Consider the following 18,633-nt stretch of genomic DNA (forward strand, 5'->3'; position numbering starts at 1 on the left):
CCTGCTGTGAGAATATTGGTACACCCTTTTGAACTGAGCAACCTTTGCTGTGAGAGCACTGAGAGACACCCATTACTAAAGTTACGTTCACAGCGCCTTCGACAACGAACATTCAAGCCACCACTTAAGAAAAAGTCTATTTCGACTCTCACGTTCACAGGTAGCTACACTGATTTTTACTACAGTTTTGGACTCTACGTACACATTGCGTGGACATTTAATGGGTGTTGCAAGTTAAACCAGATTGAACTTTGACCACTTTGTTTTGAATTTTGCAGTGACATATGGCGTCACTTTAAATTCATGGAAGTGCCCATCGTTTTCAAACGGATCATGGAGAATAAATTCATTCTTTGCCCGGCCGGAATTATATGACACCAATTATATAATCCTATATTGAAACAGAGCTGTGAAAGAAAAAGCCTAGAGCAAGATTTGCGACATTTTGCATTAAGACTTTTCCACATGTAGGTGGCGGACGTAAAAGTGGCGGTAGTAAATGGTAAAAATGGTTAAAAAAGAAAAAGAAAAAGAACCCCCTCCCTATTTGTCCAGTGTAAGCCAAACAAACATTTGGCTTACCACTTTTATTAAACTGCCAACAGACAGTTTACACAGGGCTAAATGCAGAGGTGTGTTGTCAAACGCATCCAAACAGGATAAAGACATTTTCCTCTTTGTCTTTTGGCTGCTCCCTTTAGGAAGAGTCCTCCACCTAAATCCTGTCCTTCTCATTCACACAAACCAACCTTGTGTCCTCCTTGACTACATCCATGAAGCTCTTCTTTGGTTTTCCACTTGGCCTCTTTACTAGAAGCTCCACCACTAGCATCCTTTTACCAACATCATCACTCTGACTCCTCTCAATCTGACTTTCCTGTATTGATCTCAAATAAAAAGAATACAGATATATTTCTTAAAAAACAAAATTTATTTTGTTGCAAAAGCTTGTAGACAGGCAGAATTGATTTAATCAAAAATCTGCTGATTCTGATTGCTGACTGTTTAATTGGGGAATTTAGTACAGTAATAGAGGTTTAATTAATAGTTTGAGTCTCTACAGGTATACACAAAAAGTCGAAAAAGACAACAGGTTGCTATCTGCAAGTGCAACACGTTCCTGAGAGTGGTCCCCAAACAGCAGGAGATGCATTTTAATGTGACCATATAAGGTTTGAACAGAGCCTTAATGCAATAAACTGTTCTTCTACCAGGATACATCCGAGTTTTAAGGTTTGTGCAGCCTGTCATGTCGCACAACTTTACACCATTTTCCAAGTGTGAAATTGACAGCAAACAAACCTAAAAAGCTTTAAGCTCTTGATAACTGCCAGCCTCCTCAGCAGGTTATGAGAGTACAAAACTGAAGGAAGACAAGAAAAGTTCGACAGCGTGGCTCTACTCAAACACCCCGACCCCCTTTTCCTACGCACACACACACAGACACGTTCACACAAACACTCTCCGCCTCCAACCCCCTGATGTCTGTTGGCAGCTTCGTCTGAGAAGCTTAATTGGTACTTTCTTATTTTTTTTCCCTCTTTCTCACCCTCCAACTCCATCACTCTCTCATTCAGCAGCGTGTGCACCCACATGTGTTTATGGAGTTTAGGAGTGTCTGTGTGTGTTTTCATGGCAGGAGGAGAGGAGCGTGGGTGCCACTAAATGAAACAGAGGCTAAAGCAACTGCACACTCTGTGGCAATGTGATAGGGCGAGCCAGCTCGGTTAACCAAACGCTGAGATGAGCCACTAAATCATGCACACACAAACAGATGAATGCAGGAACACACACTGAAGTTGTACCCGTGCCCAGGCAGCCTTCTTGCTTCCAATAATGAGGAGGTTTGGAGATGTGCATTTGTTTGTGCAGATCTAAAAGACATACTTTAATAGCTAACTGAGTGGCTCACACACTCCTCTCATCACACACGGGTTACCGTCAAGAGACTGAGCGCGCTGTTTGCTTTCTGTGTGCTTAAGTTACATACCACACACACAAACACACATCACACCTGCTGACACTGGATACAAACATAGCAGAGGCACTCGTCTTCTAGGCTATTATGTTGTTGGTGACATTTTCGAAAATAATCCTGCTTCTCCTGACATTTCATGTAGCGGCTGCTTACAGTACATGCTGCTGCACAATCAGGCTGCCTCTTGATGTGATATGTTTCTTGGAAGCCTGGCAGCCAGGGCTGCTTGTTGGAGCAATGATTTGATTAGGTTTGCACTGATTACAGTCTTGTTGGTTACAATATACAGTTCCATCAGTGAGTGCAGGAGGGCAGGAGCGAGAGTTATTGAGAGTGGGAATGTCAGTTTGTCAAGCTGTCAAGAGCGATGCTATATCGTTCTTCTGAGGTGTTTGTGTGTAGGCGAGTGCTCAAAATGAATCAGTTTATATCAAAAAGGACCTGTGAGGATAATAATACAAATCTTTTAGCAGCTATCAACACTCTGGAGGGCGATACGTTTCTGCGCACAAACAAGCTCCTTTGAATAAGAGGGTACACTTGAACAGCTCCCGTTTTACAAAAGAACATTTGCGCTGGAAAGCTCCAAACTTGCAGAGGCAAAGCGTCTCAGCCGTGGCTGAGAACAAAGTCTCAAATGCCCCTATGCTTTTGCAAGATTCATCAAATATTAACCAAATAAATCGACCCTATTTTCCCTGCCACTGATTCATAAGAAAACAGTAACAACTCTGGAGATAATCCAGAGAAATGTAGCAGCAAATTTAATCTCTGAAAGCCAAGAACAGGGTGTAATTATTCCTTTCCACGTACCAAGTTTTTTAGTAATTAGATGTACTGGATATTGATCAACTCCCACACAATATTGAAGAACAAGTAGTAGAAAGGATAACATTATAGACTTTGAAGTCCCTCTCCGGTCATCTTTTGATCTATTGTAAAAGCGTTCCCAGTGGTCTTTTAATTATAATTATCCTATTTTTAGGCAAAATCAAAACAACAATGCTGCTTTCTAGGACATAGTTTCTACAGAGCGGAAGGAGTTCACTAAAAATTTGTCTCTGACTTGTCAGCGGGACTGGTGGCATGGATTAAACCTGCCTCCATTTCCCATCATCCCTTTGTTTACACTCTCTCCCGCTAGCATACAGCCCCTCACACCCCCAACATAACATTATTGGTGCAACAAAAATGGCGAGTAAAATCGGAGCTATCCAGCCGTGCAGTTTTGAGTCAAATGCCAGCTCAGACATGGATCTATTTGTCTTGTGGATGCATCGGCTAGAGCAGAGCAAGGAGCTTGTGGCTCGCCCACTGTTGCACCTTCGTCACTGCTACAGACTTTCCAAATACATTTTTACATTAATAAATAAATACTCAGCAATGCAGTTTAATACAAACTTTCTACTTATATGTTATCCCAGAGGAGCTGAAGGAAGGGGATGGAGCGAGGGAAGTCTGGGCATCTTTGCTTAGAGTGCTGCCCCCACGGCCTGGTCCCAGATAAGCGGATGGACGGATGTTTTCCATCATGAGAAAAATGCTACATGAAAATCTTAAAAACAACACAATTTTCTTTGGAGTAGGTCTTTAACAGCATGGCACCTCATCACAGGTCAGATTTTTGGTTTAAACAACTATTTGATTTAAAGTAGAATAAAATGAAAAGCTGCAGTCCATGACCAAAAAATAAGGGTCACAAAGAATAACATAAAATCATCTGAAAGGATTTTATAGATTGCAAATTTAATGTCCGTCTGATGGGGGGGATCAGGATTAATCTTCTTAGCTGTTTGTTTGATAATCTGATTTAGTCTGATTTTTCAGTTGCAGTCTCTGGTTGTGGTTACTGATGCTTTCTGTGGACTGACCACAGCCGTTTTCACCTTCGGTAACCCCCCACCCTTCATCCTCTCTTGTTTATTCGTTTTTTGGCACGAGATGTAAAGAAAATATGCGTATGGGATAATCTCCCCTTCTACAGTTGAACAAATCCAGCGATGTGTTTGCTGTTGCACCGATTGCCCAAGATGACATCACTCAAGAAAAGCACACTATGTCTGTCTCTGTTCCAAATAAATGACCTACTTTGCACATTAACACACATTTTTACATGCAGTCGGGATCCAGGGCAGCTTTTTCCTTTCCAGCTCTGACACCTCTCTCTATGTGCTGCAGGAATTTTGTTGAATTCTTAGAAATCATAGGATTGTCATTCTTCTCCTGCCATGTTCAAAGAGATTAGAAAGACAGCAAAGCTGACACATTACACCACGTGTCTTCTACAGACTAGATGAAACAAAAAAGTGTGCATAATGCATGCCAGGTTCAGAAGCAGAATCACACTATTGTCACACAAGTCTGTTAAAGAAGGTAACACACACGCGGAGGCCCACCTAAGGTGCTCCCAGCTCAGGCAAAGCTATTTCCAGACCAGCCCCTCCCCTTCGCCTGCACCTCCACCTCTGGTGGGGAAACCACACTACTGCTCAGGCTCCAGTCGCAGACATGACTCAAGAATGGATCCATTATTCACACAAGCACATGCACACAGGGGACTGGCACTCAAGGGTGGGATGTGGCGGTGGCACACGAATGTTCGCTTTTACTTAACTTCACTTAGATCTGCTCAAGCAGGCAAGACACATAATGAGGTTCAAGAAGTACAGCTTTTAGTGCATTTAAGTCTGTGGGAGTAGCCACCGCGATGTTAGCATGTGAAACAACTGAAAAGTCTCATAACTGCAAATCCATCATTAGTGATGGATTTCATAACTGCTGGATTTGCAACCATGCCCATATGTGTTCTATGCTGAAACGATACATGTGAACTATGCAAAGACACGGGACTGCAGATGCACAAACCCGAGCAAAAGTCAAAACAACTTAAGACACACATGACATGTCAAGTCCTGAGAACCCCTGACAGCGCAACACAACTGCACACACATCAACACAGATGAATACACAAGTGCCCTCGCTCCGTTTCATGCACGCACAAAGAGGCCAGATTGTATATGAGCTTGCTCACGGACCATGATAAGAAAACGTGGCAAATGGGTAATCTGATATGCATGACTTGAGGTTTCTCTCTGCCTTTCTTTTTCTCTTGGAAATCGCAGGTTGCATCCATAATTTACACGAGCCTCCGTCTGTTTCTCTCTTTTCCACTCGGCTCCCTCCATCTTTTTCCCCTCTCCATCTTTCCTTCTCTCTCCTGGCAATCTGGCTTTTGCAGCTCTGCTCATTAGCATATTGCAAAATGTGCAGATGCCACCGAAAATTATTCACCTTGCAGCGCTTTGATGCCGTTTCACACATATACAAACTACAAGGTCGACATTTTGCACAGCGTCCCAAACAAAAGGCAGACGGATAAGGTCTCCTTTCGTTTCAGCCATAACATGACTTCCTTTGATCTGTTGTTTCCGTACACCCCCATTCAACCCAATTACATCATCCATCACTGTGGTCACAGGTTTTCCGTGATGATTACTACCATGGGTTTTAATGGACGCTTAAAATTCATGAACTCTGAGGGGTATCTGAAAACATAATATTCATTCCGTTCAAAGGCTAATTGAACACAATATCCATGCATGTTTTAGCATGAAATGGAGCCTCAGCTTGCAGGTTGAGCTGCAGAGAGCAGATGGCTGGTGGATGGGGAAATGAAGATTAGTTGTTGTCCTCGTCTTGAAGATTGATATTTTTATTGATAGAAGCAGATCAATAACCAAACACAGTAACTAATCATTGGTTCAACTCTGCTGTTCAAGTTTCAAACCTTAGAGTGAGCCAAAAACATGGCTTAAAAGGCGTGGCTAAAGACTATAAGCTGGTGGTCCTTCAGCTTAAGTGACATGGTACCGCAGAGTGCAAACTGACTTTACAAGCTGTTTTGGCAAATTTGGATGAAAGAACCAATTTACCTGACAAACTCCAGCTGCCTAACCACACAAAGAAGAAATGCAATCACGTGCTATTATGAAAATCATTAAGATTCCAATCAAAACAACAATGGACATCAGCTTACTGTAACATTACATTTCTAATATTCTCAGGTGTGAAAGCCAAAAAAAAATGCTCTTAAAGACCCACTCCAACTAAAATGGTGTTATTGGTGTTTTTGACATGTTCTTGTGGCAATTTTGTCATGATGGAAGACATGTATAGAGAAAATTAAGCTTGAAATTGCATTTCTGAGCATTTCGTTAATCAAATTGTTAAAAAATGTTAGATAAAATTAGAAAACGCTTGTAGATGTGACATAAGCAGGCCACATACTCCCTGCCTCGCTCTTTTCAAATGCATTTACTTGTAGACAGCTGTGTATGTCTTCCTTTTTTTCTCTTCTGATGAGTAATATTGGAGCTATCCAGCTGTACAATTTTGGGTGCCATTTTTGTTTCACCGGTAATGTTAGGTTTGGGTTGAGAGGGGCTGTAAGCTAGAGGAAGAGTTTAAACAGAAGGATGTCGGGAAGCAAGGACGGGCTTACTCCACGCCAACAGTCCCATCCACAACTCAGAGGCGAATTACTGCCCCTCTGTAGAAACTATGTCCTAGTTTTTTATTTTTTTATTTTAGCTAAAAACAGCATAATCATAAATAAAGGCTACTGGGAACGCTTTTACAATAGATAAAAGATGATTGGAGTGGGACTTTAAAGATATTTGCTAGTTTGAATTTTTCCCTACAAGAAGTTATTTTTTCTTCAGATGAATCTCAGATGTTTTTATTTCCGGAATAGAAAACTTCTTCAGTCCTTGTACGCAACATGATGGCAGGTGAAGCTTTTTCGATGTCAAAACCCAATGTGCATTTAGTGGCTGGTTTTACACAACAAAAGGTGAGCCTCCCACTGCAGACCTCCTATCTCATTTACAAAACCACAGCCAGGCATATCGATGCCGAAGCTTATGGTGAGCTGCTTAGATAAAGACATAGGTGATAAATCAGGATCTTTACCAGTTTGTTGAGGACGTTCCTGTGTTTGCTTGTTGGCAAAATCCCTCTCCTTAATCCTCATCAATCACAGAGCCAGTCTGAAATGAAACAAAACACAATGCAAGGCATATCAGGAAGTGTGGCACAAACACAATGTGCTTTTTAGTGATAGGAAGACAAGACTTAGGTGGTGTCACTTATCGAGATGTAATAAAGCACCCCGTTGTGCATGTGACAAATTGGAAACGCATAACAAGGACTGACAGAGCTGGAGAGAAAATACATCTCTAATCCTGCCAAATGTGAAACATAAAAGACTTAAATGACAAATAAAAAAATGACTTCTCGTCTTTCCTGCAAGTGCTTTGTGGCCATCCAGTTACAGTGACGGCAATCTTTAAACTCTCTCGGCTCTAATCATGCAGATATAGTTCCTCTCCTCTTTCACTGAGATTTGCAGAAGTTCTAATGGGACAACCACCTGCTGACTATCAATGCACAAGCCAGAAACCCATCCTTTACTTTATTTTATTCTGTCTGAAACAACCTCTTTATTGCATTAAGATTCTGCCACCAATTGCATTAAAAAGAAATAAGAAAAAGTTGGTTGAAGTTTTTTGTATCAGCTAAAACTTATCCCATATTTAATTACTGGTAAAAAAGAAAAGAAAACTAAAGCTATTATGCTTCCAAAAAGTGTTAAGTTTCTCACACATTTGAATCAAACTCAATTAGTCACATGGGCTTAATTAAGCAAATATGATCTAATATTATAATTTCACACTAGGATTTAGGATACAAAGACAAGTACTTGAGTACAAGGAAACTATGGCAAACCAGAGCTCATTAAAGGCTTTAATGTATTGTATGCTGGCAATACCAACAGCACCATTAGCTGAGTGATTACTCCTAATCAAGATCTACACTCTGGGAGGTTACCTTTATTCTCAGAGAACTAAGAACACTCTGCCTGCGCCATTATTCACTGTTCATTACTGAACCTTAACTTATACAAGCAACACCCCTCATATTTTCTGGGACCTGGGCTCTGTTAATTATAGTAACTGAGGACAACAGAACTGCAGTTCAGGAAAATAACAGTCTATTGACCCACTGAACCCACGCAGGCTCAAGAACCAAGCACAGACAACTCAGCTCAGAAAACGTCCGGTATGGGCTTTAAACAGGCTACTTTTACAAATCCAGCAAAGATTACACGTCTTTTCAATTTTCAAAACAATAAAAACATGGTCAAAATGTATTCTAAATTTCATAAAATACTGTAAGCTTTAGAGTCAGGAAAGGTCATTATTTTACAGCAAATCTAACAAAGATGAAATAGAATTAGCCACAGGACATGAGGAGAGTTTTTCTGCTCTCTCCAGTTTTGTAATTTCACTGCCTGTGTGTCTTTCAATGACTGAATAGTTTAAAAGCCCAATTTACACCACTGGTGTGAATTTTTCCCATTCATGCAAAGGCTTCATAATGGCATTAAGTGAGCAGCAGTGGGTGATATGAAACACAAAAAACACATAGTAATTCACTGGTATTCAGTGATGAAACATGAGGCCTGTGAGGCATGTTGTCTCACTCTCACAGAGAGGAAATATGGCTACCAGGCGCTACACTGACATGGAAAACACTGTCACCCTGCCTAACGACACAAGCAGAATTATCAGAGAAGAAACAAATGGAGGCATTGATTCAATAGTTGTTTATTTACACGCCTCTCCAGAGAAGAAATAAATTCCCGTGTTGCGGCTTTGTTTTCCCATCACTCGACACAACGGGACTGCATGAAAAGAGGGGTGAGCAGGCCACACAAGCAGAAACACCCGCAGATACCCACCCAAACATCTTACATCTGGATTAATCTCCAATGGGCGTCATCACAGATGCCATTAAACGCAGCAGAAGGCGAGACTTGTGCAGGAAAGAGGCTGCCATCTGAATAATTTATTCTGAGGCTCATCTCGTCTCACACCGGGGGAATTCCTGCTTTCAATTTACACTGTTTTCCTCCCCATATTCAAATCAGGAAGCAGATTTGTTGTGATTGGCACACAGAAGGTCAACGCTAGCGTGCTCGCCTGGATTCTGTCCTCAGCAGGTTGGTATGCTGGACTGGAGTGTTTGCATGTGTCTTTGTTTACCTCACTATGTGCTGTTTAACGCTAGAGAATAGGCCTTTGCAGCACAGAGACAGGAGTGTGTCTGAGCCTATTAGACCATTTTCCAAGGACACAGAAGGGATCCAGACTGATGAAAACCAACACACACACATACACTACAGCTAATCATAGCTGTAGGATGTTTGGACAGCAGATACTAAACAAGAGGTAGGGGGTAAAAAAGAGAGGGATGGTGAAAAAATGGAGGAGCCGAGGATGAGAACATGTGGGGAGAAGGCTAAGAGGGAAGCTGAAGGCACGCCCTCACTTTGTGTGTCACTGTGGGAGTGGGAAAAGGACAGAGAACAAGCGCAGGTCAACTGTGACAGAACGAGCAGCTATTAACCAAACAGAGCAACTGTTATGAGGTCGCTGGGCTCACTTGGAGATACAAAATATGTTTTGTTTGAAAGCTGTAGCATTTGAAGTAGGACCGGAGATCTGTCGTGTTGCTTTGTGCTGTGGTTGAGGCGTGATTCTTTTGGGAGAAGATCATTTTGTTCAGCTGTAGTTTCTCACCATACCTTTTCCAGTACATGTACTAGTATCGGCTAGCGACAGTCCAGTCTGAACACCTTATGCTCAAAGGGCGTTCATGAATGCCCATTTAGCGCATTGTTGTGCGCAATAATTGCCCCGTGTGTATGTAGCATAGCAAGAAAAAAGCCCTCGTCAGTTTTAACCAAATTTTGCTATTGATCGCAGGACTTGGCTGTTTGGCATGAAGAGCCCTAAAGTAGCCAGACACAGTGCCGGACAGGCAAGTGAAAAATGCTGCAGACGTTAAACCCCTTGACTGGTGTTGTGGCACCAAATGAGCTGGACCAACCTTATGCAAGACACAGACTCAGACAGAAGACTTTAAGTAAATATGAGTGCTTCCACAATTAGGTCACCACAGTGAATTTTTTTTTTCTCTTTCAATGCATCCCACCCTACATGTGTCTCCAATTTTTTCAACATTGTCTGCCACTCCTCTTTAAACAGTTATTCTGTCTTTTTTGTCACCACGGAAAGTCTATAAAAGTGTACTTGTTGCTTGTTAAAATCGAAACGCCAGTGTCCACAGCCCAGAGCGTTGCGTCAGTGGTTTTTTGCATGATCCTTGTGGAAATCTCTGTGCAACCTGAAGGGAAACTCGGCACCAGTATGACACAGCATGCAGGAATGCACCAGCGGATGTGGCTCGCTTCGGCTCCTTCTACTCCTCCCCCCTCACTGTGGGCAGATCCATGCGCAACCCCGTAATTATCAAGGTTATTTTCTCCAGAGATCCAAATCCCTGTTTATGGGCATGGGCGCGTGTTACCAGGCTTTGGCTGGCATCTCCACAGGACTTTGAGAGACAACCCTAAAAAAAATGTTTTTTAAACTAAAATGCTGCCCAGACTTTGCCCCCTTCCAGCTGCTATGCTTTTTGCTCACATTTTTGAACAATGCAACATTTATGATTTCAGTAGCTGTGTCAAGACCTCAAGAAAGGAAGTTAGAAGGGTCTCATGTGAGCCTTAAACCAAAACTCTCTGGTAACTACCCAAAAAAAAAAGATAGACAGTATGTCTTTAGCATGAAATAAGTGATTGTTCTGACACTAAACCCCTCAAAAAAAGGAAAATCTCAACCCAATTCCCTTCAGATACCCTAGAGGACTGTAACCGGGACGACAATAAACATTTCCTATTGGCAATGGCTACAGAGGAAGTCAAGACCAGGGAAGGCAAGTGGCAAGAAGTCCTATAAAAGCCCTAACTAGTCCAACAAGGTGGGTATTATACTGGTTAATTAGAGGCAAACAGGAGGTAACTCTGTTTTCTGAACGTGGTACAGACAAGGTTTGTTCTCATGCTACAGTAGACATGTGAGCAAACAGGAGTCCTGGGCAACCTGAAATGCAAGCTTAAGAGTAAATTTGCATGAAACAAACTGTTAGCTGGGGTCAGTAGTGCACACACGCATGCTCAGAAACCGGCTTCTCTCCTCACAAAAGCTGCTTCCTCTCCGTTTCATCAAGCAGGCCGGGCTTTGTTGGTTTGCGGAAATACCTCCAGAGGGAATGAAAATACTGGCAAGTCCCTACAGCTCTTTCAAGGGAGGGAAAGAGAGACACGCACACACGGGGAAAGAGATGGGTCATACAGCTGCAAGATCACTCACACAGTCAAGCACACATGGATGCCAAGTGCCCGTGTAAAGCTCCGGTTACACACAGAGATAACCGTGTCAACCTAAAGAACATAAACACGGGTGTGATGTTACAAGGATTTCCGTGCACCAGAAGAGCCAGAAGGAGCTAACTCCGACAGCACAGAAACCAGAGATGGACTAATTCTGTCGGCGCTGCCACAAAATTATAGGCAACGTCAGTCTGGAGGCTCATTCTGCAGCTAAAATCAGCGTTGATTAATTAATTAATTCCTAGATTTTGTTTTTTTTCCCCTATACACAATGCCAAAAGGCAGTCCAGACACGGGTCAGGAGAAGTTGAGATGTCTCAGGGATTTCTGATTGCGTTGCTGTCTACACAGCAGAGCTGTGATACACATCTATCCATCTAAGGACTGCACATAATCACACTTATCGGGAACCCTCTGAAAAACTGGTTTGCCAGAGAAAACAAATGCCGGGTCCAGAGGAATGTGCCGACAAAATAGTCAAATTCTCCACCTTCGCGGTAGCAGCCATGCAGCCACACTGCTGCTGTCTTCTGTTTTTTTCCCCCCTCAGTATTCCATTACCTCACTCTCTCTTGGCTTGTGAAAAACACATTTGTAATCAGACAAGAGCCCTTACAACAGATGACTGTAATCAAACAGTTAATGATCAGCCCTCCAGGCAAAAATACTATGCATTTGAAAGATATGCAAACCCGTGATTAAACAAAGCATGCATGATTGGTCCATTGTTTAAGTGATCACAAATATTATCCAACATATAAGGTCAAACATTTGAATATGCTGTTGTATTTTCCGTTTCATCCCGCAGAGAAATTAATGTTGAAAACATCTCATTGAAGCTCAACAGACTAGCCAGGTTAATTGTTGGCAGTATTTCAGGTAAGCACCCAACACATACACAGACGCACAGCTCTCCCTGTTCTTCCTACACTCTTATTTAGTTGACCCAGGAGATTTAAACCCAGTATGCTGTGTTTTTTATACTTTTTTATTCAAATTGTGCCTCCTACACACAACAGAAAAACTACCATGTTTTTTTCTCTCTTCGACTGCAGCAAGTTTTTATGAAATTATGCTCATCCCCCCGTGTCTGTTAGCTAAAAATATATATATTCTGCTACTTAGAATCCTGCATCTCATTGTCAAAGATTTGAACTTTTAAGGAAGAAATAGTACTAAATCGGAGACTTGCAATGTGCTTCACTCCTCCACTGCATTCTTGAGTGCAAAGGAGAAGCAAGTGGTCAAACAACAAAAATAAAAAAAACTTTTCTTCTCTGGTGCTTAAACTGATTCTAAACCAAGAGAAAATACTTTACAGAAGCAAAAGCATAAAACTGGCAGTTGCTGTGTTTAGTTTGGAAACATCAGCATTCACTGCCAACACATCTGGATTAAATGCTCAAGCAAATTGGTAACAGCACTAATCTAAACCCTCTTTTTCTGCAATTATCACTCAACACGCATCGCACTTATTCAACTGATTGCGATGAGAGTAAAATCTGTTGTTGGGTTATGTCTTTATAGAAATAAGGCTTTAAAGCCCGTTACGAAGAAATTCGCTACAGCACAAGAAGAAAACTGTCAGTCAACAGAATAAAGTTTTAATTTATGATCATTTACCACATTGATTAAATTAGACTCAAAAAATCAACAGCGGCCTAACTAGATTTGATTTAATTGCAGGGTAAATGTTGCCATTTAATTACAAAGGGATCAAAAATCAAGGTTAGTTTTGAGAAACACATTAATATGCTGTACTCCAGCAACACCACTTTGCATGTTGATCATTGTTACAGGAATCGAACAACAACAGTGATTTTCTTGAAACCTATCTTGATATCACTCATTCGCCGGGCGCCAGAGTTGCACGCCAGCAAGTCAACCCAGCAGGTTCTTTTCTTGCTTTGAACGTGACATTCCCACTTTACACTAAACCATCTGCAATAAAATGTGGAACGTTATCAATCCAGCAACCCACTGATCTATTGGTGTCAGCGGGAGGGCTTTGATTGGTGTTTGCCACTGTGGTAAAACACTCGCCTGCTATTAGTAAACCAAGTGTACCAACTGCCAACTTGTCTGTAAAAGAATACATTTTTAGCTGCAAAATCCTGCAGCAATTAAGAGGAGAAGATAAGAGGAACCACAGATTTAGTTCAAACAGAGGATGCAGGCATTCAGGGACCGCTACTTCAACGTGTTTGCTTAGTGGAGAGTTAACTTACAACCTTCATGTATCTATTACAGTTCAGCTTTAAACGTTACTAAGATGACTTCATTCATGAAATTGCTTGTTCACAAAATAAATCAAAGCAGCTTTACATAGAAAAATTGGCTCATTTAGTTATTAATGTTTTTAAATCAATTTGAAGACTAAAATTAGGTTTGGTCAGTCTGGACACATCCATCTGCATGAATAATAGCAGAAAAATGCAAATAAAATGAAGTAAAGAAAATCATATAATCAACTTTGAATCAATCTTTAATGGGAAACTGGATTGCATCAGCTAAGGCTGCTTTCACTTCCCATTATCCTATTGTTTACACTCTCTCCACTAGCTTACACCCCCACCCTAACATTACCGGTGCAACAAATATGCCAAGCAATATTGGAGCGATCCAGCCGACGCCACACAGTTCTGAGTCAGATGCCAGCTCAGACAAGGTAAAGAAAGACGTGCAAGGATCTATTTGTCTGCAAGCGGATACATCAGAATGGAGCAGAGTAGGGAGCTTGCAGCTTCCCCTTGTATGTTCTTCGTCACACAAGCTCTTTCAAATGGCATTCTTTCATCTGCTCCTGATTCACAACAATTTGAATAAAGAAATACCCAAGCTTAATTTTTATAAGATATATGTAGTGCATCATGGGAAAAAGGCAACAAGAACATGTTAAAAACACCCAAACATGGCTTTGAGAAGCCTTGGCCCCAGTAAAAAAAAAAAAACGTAACTTTTACTTAAATAAAGAGCGAATAGTTTTGCCTTTTGAGTTGTTTTTTTCCATTTTACTTCCTTAAAATCAATGCAAAAAGGCAGATTTCCCAAAAGTTCTCCTCTAAAAGCAAAAACTTTGACTTTTTTAACCGAACTACAGACTGAAACACAGCTACGGCCAGGGAGATATGAGCGGAAGGCAGACTTAAGATGTACTGACAGAGTGGAAGAGCTTTTAAGACAGCTGCTCGAGTTTCTCTCTCTGTCACTCTCACTCACACACACACCCATGCATGCACACATACGCTCTGCTCTCCTTTTTAGCCAGTGACAGCAGGCACTCAGCGATGACACAAGGAGCATCTCTGGCAGCCTGTAAGGCAGCACTAAGCAGACAGAAATATCTGTTCTGACAGACGGACAGACCGTCACCCAATACGACACGCATGCAGCTGTCACTGAGCTTACCGCACCTCTTCTTTTCCCTCTGCTTTGATTTTCCTTTATCCAGTTCTCTCTGAACTCCAAACAACATTTGCCTTTTTTCTTTCTTCTAATCAAATGCTGTATTTTGCTTTGCTCCTCCTGTTTTCTGCAGATTTGTACGTAGCTTTGCTTGGCTTATGGTCAGACCTGACCAACATCAGCCTGGACAGAATTAGCGCCTTGCTTCTTTTACTTTTTCACTCTTCCTTTCACAGAAGAATCTGCTCTTAATCTCTCTTCCCGTATAGCTCTTTCCCTCCTCAGTGACAGCCGTTCTCAATTAGGAGGGTCAAGGAGCAGAGTGGAGAATAACTCCAGCTCTGGTATTTGGAGTTTGAAGAGCACAAAGATCAGCAGCAACTAGAAACCACTGCTACAATGTGCAATGTCAAAAACCTGTGCAGCAGCATGAGTGTATGTGTGCACGTTTGCATAAATCTGCAACATGTCAACAGGCTGTCAGGGACCTCCTATGTTCCAAATTTAGAGATTTTGACATGGGGAGCAGCACTGCTCTTTTCTGCCGTTCAGTTAACAGATTCTGGAACTAAACAATGGGGGGGGGGTAAAAATCCTGTACACGAAGGCACACCAACGCAGGAAAATCTTCACACTGTTGAGAGAGCTACTTTCATGGCTTTGTTTCAATGGTCCTAACTGAATGAAAGTGAGTCTGGCGGCTGCAGTTTTACAAGATACATCTGCAGGTGTTGCATTTCAAGCTGAGAAACTCACACTGTGAGAGAGAACTCATGCACCAACACAGACACAGAGGAATATTCATGCAAGCTTTCTCCATGTCTAGCTTTGTTTCTGGCAGGCGCACGCTGCAGGTGCTGTTCAGCAGCAGAGAGCCCAAAAACACAGACACATCTAAGTGAGGTGACAATGAAAATCTTTTAACATCACCATTTTATGCCTCTAAAAAACAACAATTTCTCTATGAAACAGTTAAAAATTGATGGCAAGATAATGCTTAAATCCTGGGAACGATGCTTTGCAGTGACCTCTACCCACAGAAAGCACGACAAGGTCACCAATGTGACTTAAGGTCAAGCAAATTTGAAACAAACTCTTCACATCTAACAAATATTTGAAAAAGTTTCGGCATTTCGCTTACACGTTCCTCAAAAATAGCTCATCAGCTTAAGTTGAACGCTCTGAGGGAGAAGTCTCTGTGACAATCAAATCTGTTTGTTGCCATTTAGAGTCAAGTAGTTTGGAGGATCTTTGGTGGCGGAGCTCCTTATTCATTGACAGAAAGACCAATCAGCTTCCCTTCACGTGGCATCCAAGTCACTCAGCCTTCTTTCTCCCTGTACGTCAACTGTGACTCTCTAACACTTGGCCAGCATCTCACACATTTCCTATAATCGCTGTGAACGTGCCACAGATGGACAGACGCCTATAAGCGAGAAACACATGTCTCACGCTGACAATCAATATTTCTTCTGCTTTGTGCCCCGTCATCCAAAGCGCGCCAGATGCCAGAATTTTGTGAAACGATGCAGATGAGGACACCGTGATTCTTTTGTTTACCGATACGAGCTCGACGTGTTCATGAGAGCCATTTCCCACCCCCCCACCCCCCCTCTCTCTCTGGGAGTCCTGCTTCGGCGTGGAAGGAGCGTCCTCAGCATTGTGAGAAGCCATTAATGAGTGTGTGGCTTGGAGTGTTGTGATGTGCGGCATATTACAGCCATTCATCAGAGTCAGGAGACACTTGACAGGCGGACAGCCAACAGGTTGTGTAATAATATAACACAGCCATGTCAGGCCTGCCACAGCTCCATGTCCCATTCAGGCCTCTAATGTTGTTTTCCTTCGGGTAATTGACGATACCAGACAGAGAGATCCAGTGATGGATAACATAATGGACCGACCAGCACATAAAGATGGCGAGCCACTTGAGTGATGTCATATCAGATTATATGAGCAGATATTTGAAAGAGAATTTGAATTTATTACAACTTTCTCTCTGATTTTGTTGGCTTGGGGAAACATTTTGATTTCTATGGTAACCTGTAGTTATGCACCATATTATTCCTACTCAAACTAATTTTAGATTTGAAGTACATTTTAATTAAGCAAAGAGATTCTCCAAGAGTTTCCTGTGTTTTAGTATGTTGACTTTTCCTAAATATATTATGTCAAAAAAGTGTCATTTAAAAAAACAAAACATAAAATGATAAACTTGGTTTCTTGAAAGCCTTTGAAGCAATGTAGGTGCTTTCTCCATGTCTCCTGCAGAAGTCTTTGGACGATTCTTTTTCTACGCCTTTAAGGTTGTAATCTGCTCTTTTATCACTTTGGCCTTTGGCTCCCTTTGAAAATTATCAATGAGATGCTTTTTGACTGGACCCTATTATTTTCCCTCCTGTGGCGATCATTTTACTTAACATGGAGACCATTCAAGGTTGGTGTTTGGCGTTTTCTTGCTGCAGAGAAAGTATCCTGAAAAGTGATTGGCAACCTAACTTAGCATTAGCCTGGTGGGCGGTTTGTCTCAGTTTGACCTTTGATAAACAGGTAACCTTTGAGCACACCTGCGTTGTTTTCTACTCATTAGGTAGCATTGAGACCATTCTTTATGTCAACTGTTCTGCAAAGCAAGACATGCATTTGCTAGAAGAGCAAGTTTTATTGCCATCCAAAGATTTAAAGACCCACTCCAATGAAAATTGCGTTTTTTATGTTTTGTGGCATGACTGATGGAGGACGTTTATTAAGAAAAACAAGCTTAAAATTTAATTCCTGAGTGTTCCTTTAATCAAATTGTTGTAAATCAGGAGCAGACGAAAAAAAGCTGTTTAATAAAGATTGTATTTGTTACATAAACAATACGCTGGGTGGGCCAAGCTTCCCACTCTGAGCTCTTACCAACGGGGAAGGGAAAGGGGCCGGGGTTGCTACATGCCAACTATGATGCCCAAAACTCCGTACTGCATCTCTGCAGAAACTGTCCTTGAAAACAACAGTTTTTTTGTGGCTAAAAACGGCACAATCATAACAACAACAAAAAACACTGGGGACAATTTTGAAATAGAGCAAAAGATGATCGGAGTGGGTCTTTAACTTTTTGGTTAACAGTAACTGCTTGGATGTAGGAATTAAAAAAAGCAAGGTGATGAGAATGTAGATAAAAGGCAGATATATGTAAGATAAACATTTGGGGAAGAGATAAAACATATTCATTTGGTCACCAGATAACAGTTTGCAATAAAAAAGGCCCTGAACTTTATGCCTCTTTGTTCTCTGTTTGCTGCTGTAGCCATAATGAACAAGGCATTTTTTTCTGTGTGACTCAAACTCAGTCATGAAGGGAGAAACTGTTATAGAGAAAGCCAGCTAAATCTTTTTAATAAACTTCCTTTGTAATTTAATACAACAATTATCTCAATTGGTAGCAAAGTCGCATTGTTACTTTAAAAACTTCAGCACACTGGGAACAGAGTCTGGTGCAGAAAGAATGTACAGTTTCAAACTCCACACAACTCTCAGCTGCATCAGAGAAGGAGGGGCAGCCCTGGGGCAAAGTGAGACATTGTTAGGGAAAGCAAGTATCCTCACACAACCTGTTCTGCTCTGTCCTTAAGCTGGAGAGAAAAAGACAATGTTCTCTTTCATCCTCCCACTCGCACCACTTTATACTGCTGCTTGTTTGTGAGATGCTTCTTGCAGCACATGTTCCCCCAAAAATTACTTTAAAAAAAGTCAGCTTGAGAAAGCAGTTTTAAAGATGATAACCGGCATGAACATCACCACAAGTGATCCATTTCTGCATCCATGGTTTTAGAATAAGACATTGTTTAAAAGTAAACAAAATGTATGCATGCTATTCTGGCTTTTCACTTCTGTAAAAAAAAAAAAATAACGATAATAAAAATAAAAATAAAAAAGCAGAAAGAAACAAAAAAATAAGTCTAGCTTA

The 18,633-nt window shown here is 41.5% G+C and overlaps 1 protein-coding gene across 4 annotated transcripts in view; it reads right to left on the reverse strand.

The window, feature by feature from the left end:
• zmiz1a (zinc finger, MIZ-type containing 1a) overlaps nucleotides 1–18,633 on the reverse strand; it is a 95,003-nt gene that overhangs the window by 53,763 nt on the left and 22,607 nt on the right. For all 4 annotated transcript variants that reach the window (XM_078931855.1, XM_004077107.5, XM_011484426.4 and 1 more), the window contains exon 3: nucleotides 6,950–7,026. The gene's annotated coding sequence lies outside the window, so the exon portion shown is untranslated. The remainder of the gene's footprint in view (nucleotides 1–6,949; nucleotides 7,027–18,633) is intronic.

Source organism: Oryzias latipes, chromosome 15 (assembly GCF_053564925.1).
Source record: "Oryzias latipes strain Hd-rR chromosome 15, Olatipes_Hd-rR_3.1".
Taxonomy (NCBI): Eukaryota; Metazoa; Chordata; class Actinopteri; order Beloniformes; family Adrianichthyidae; genus Oryzias; species Oryzias latipes.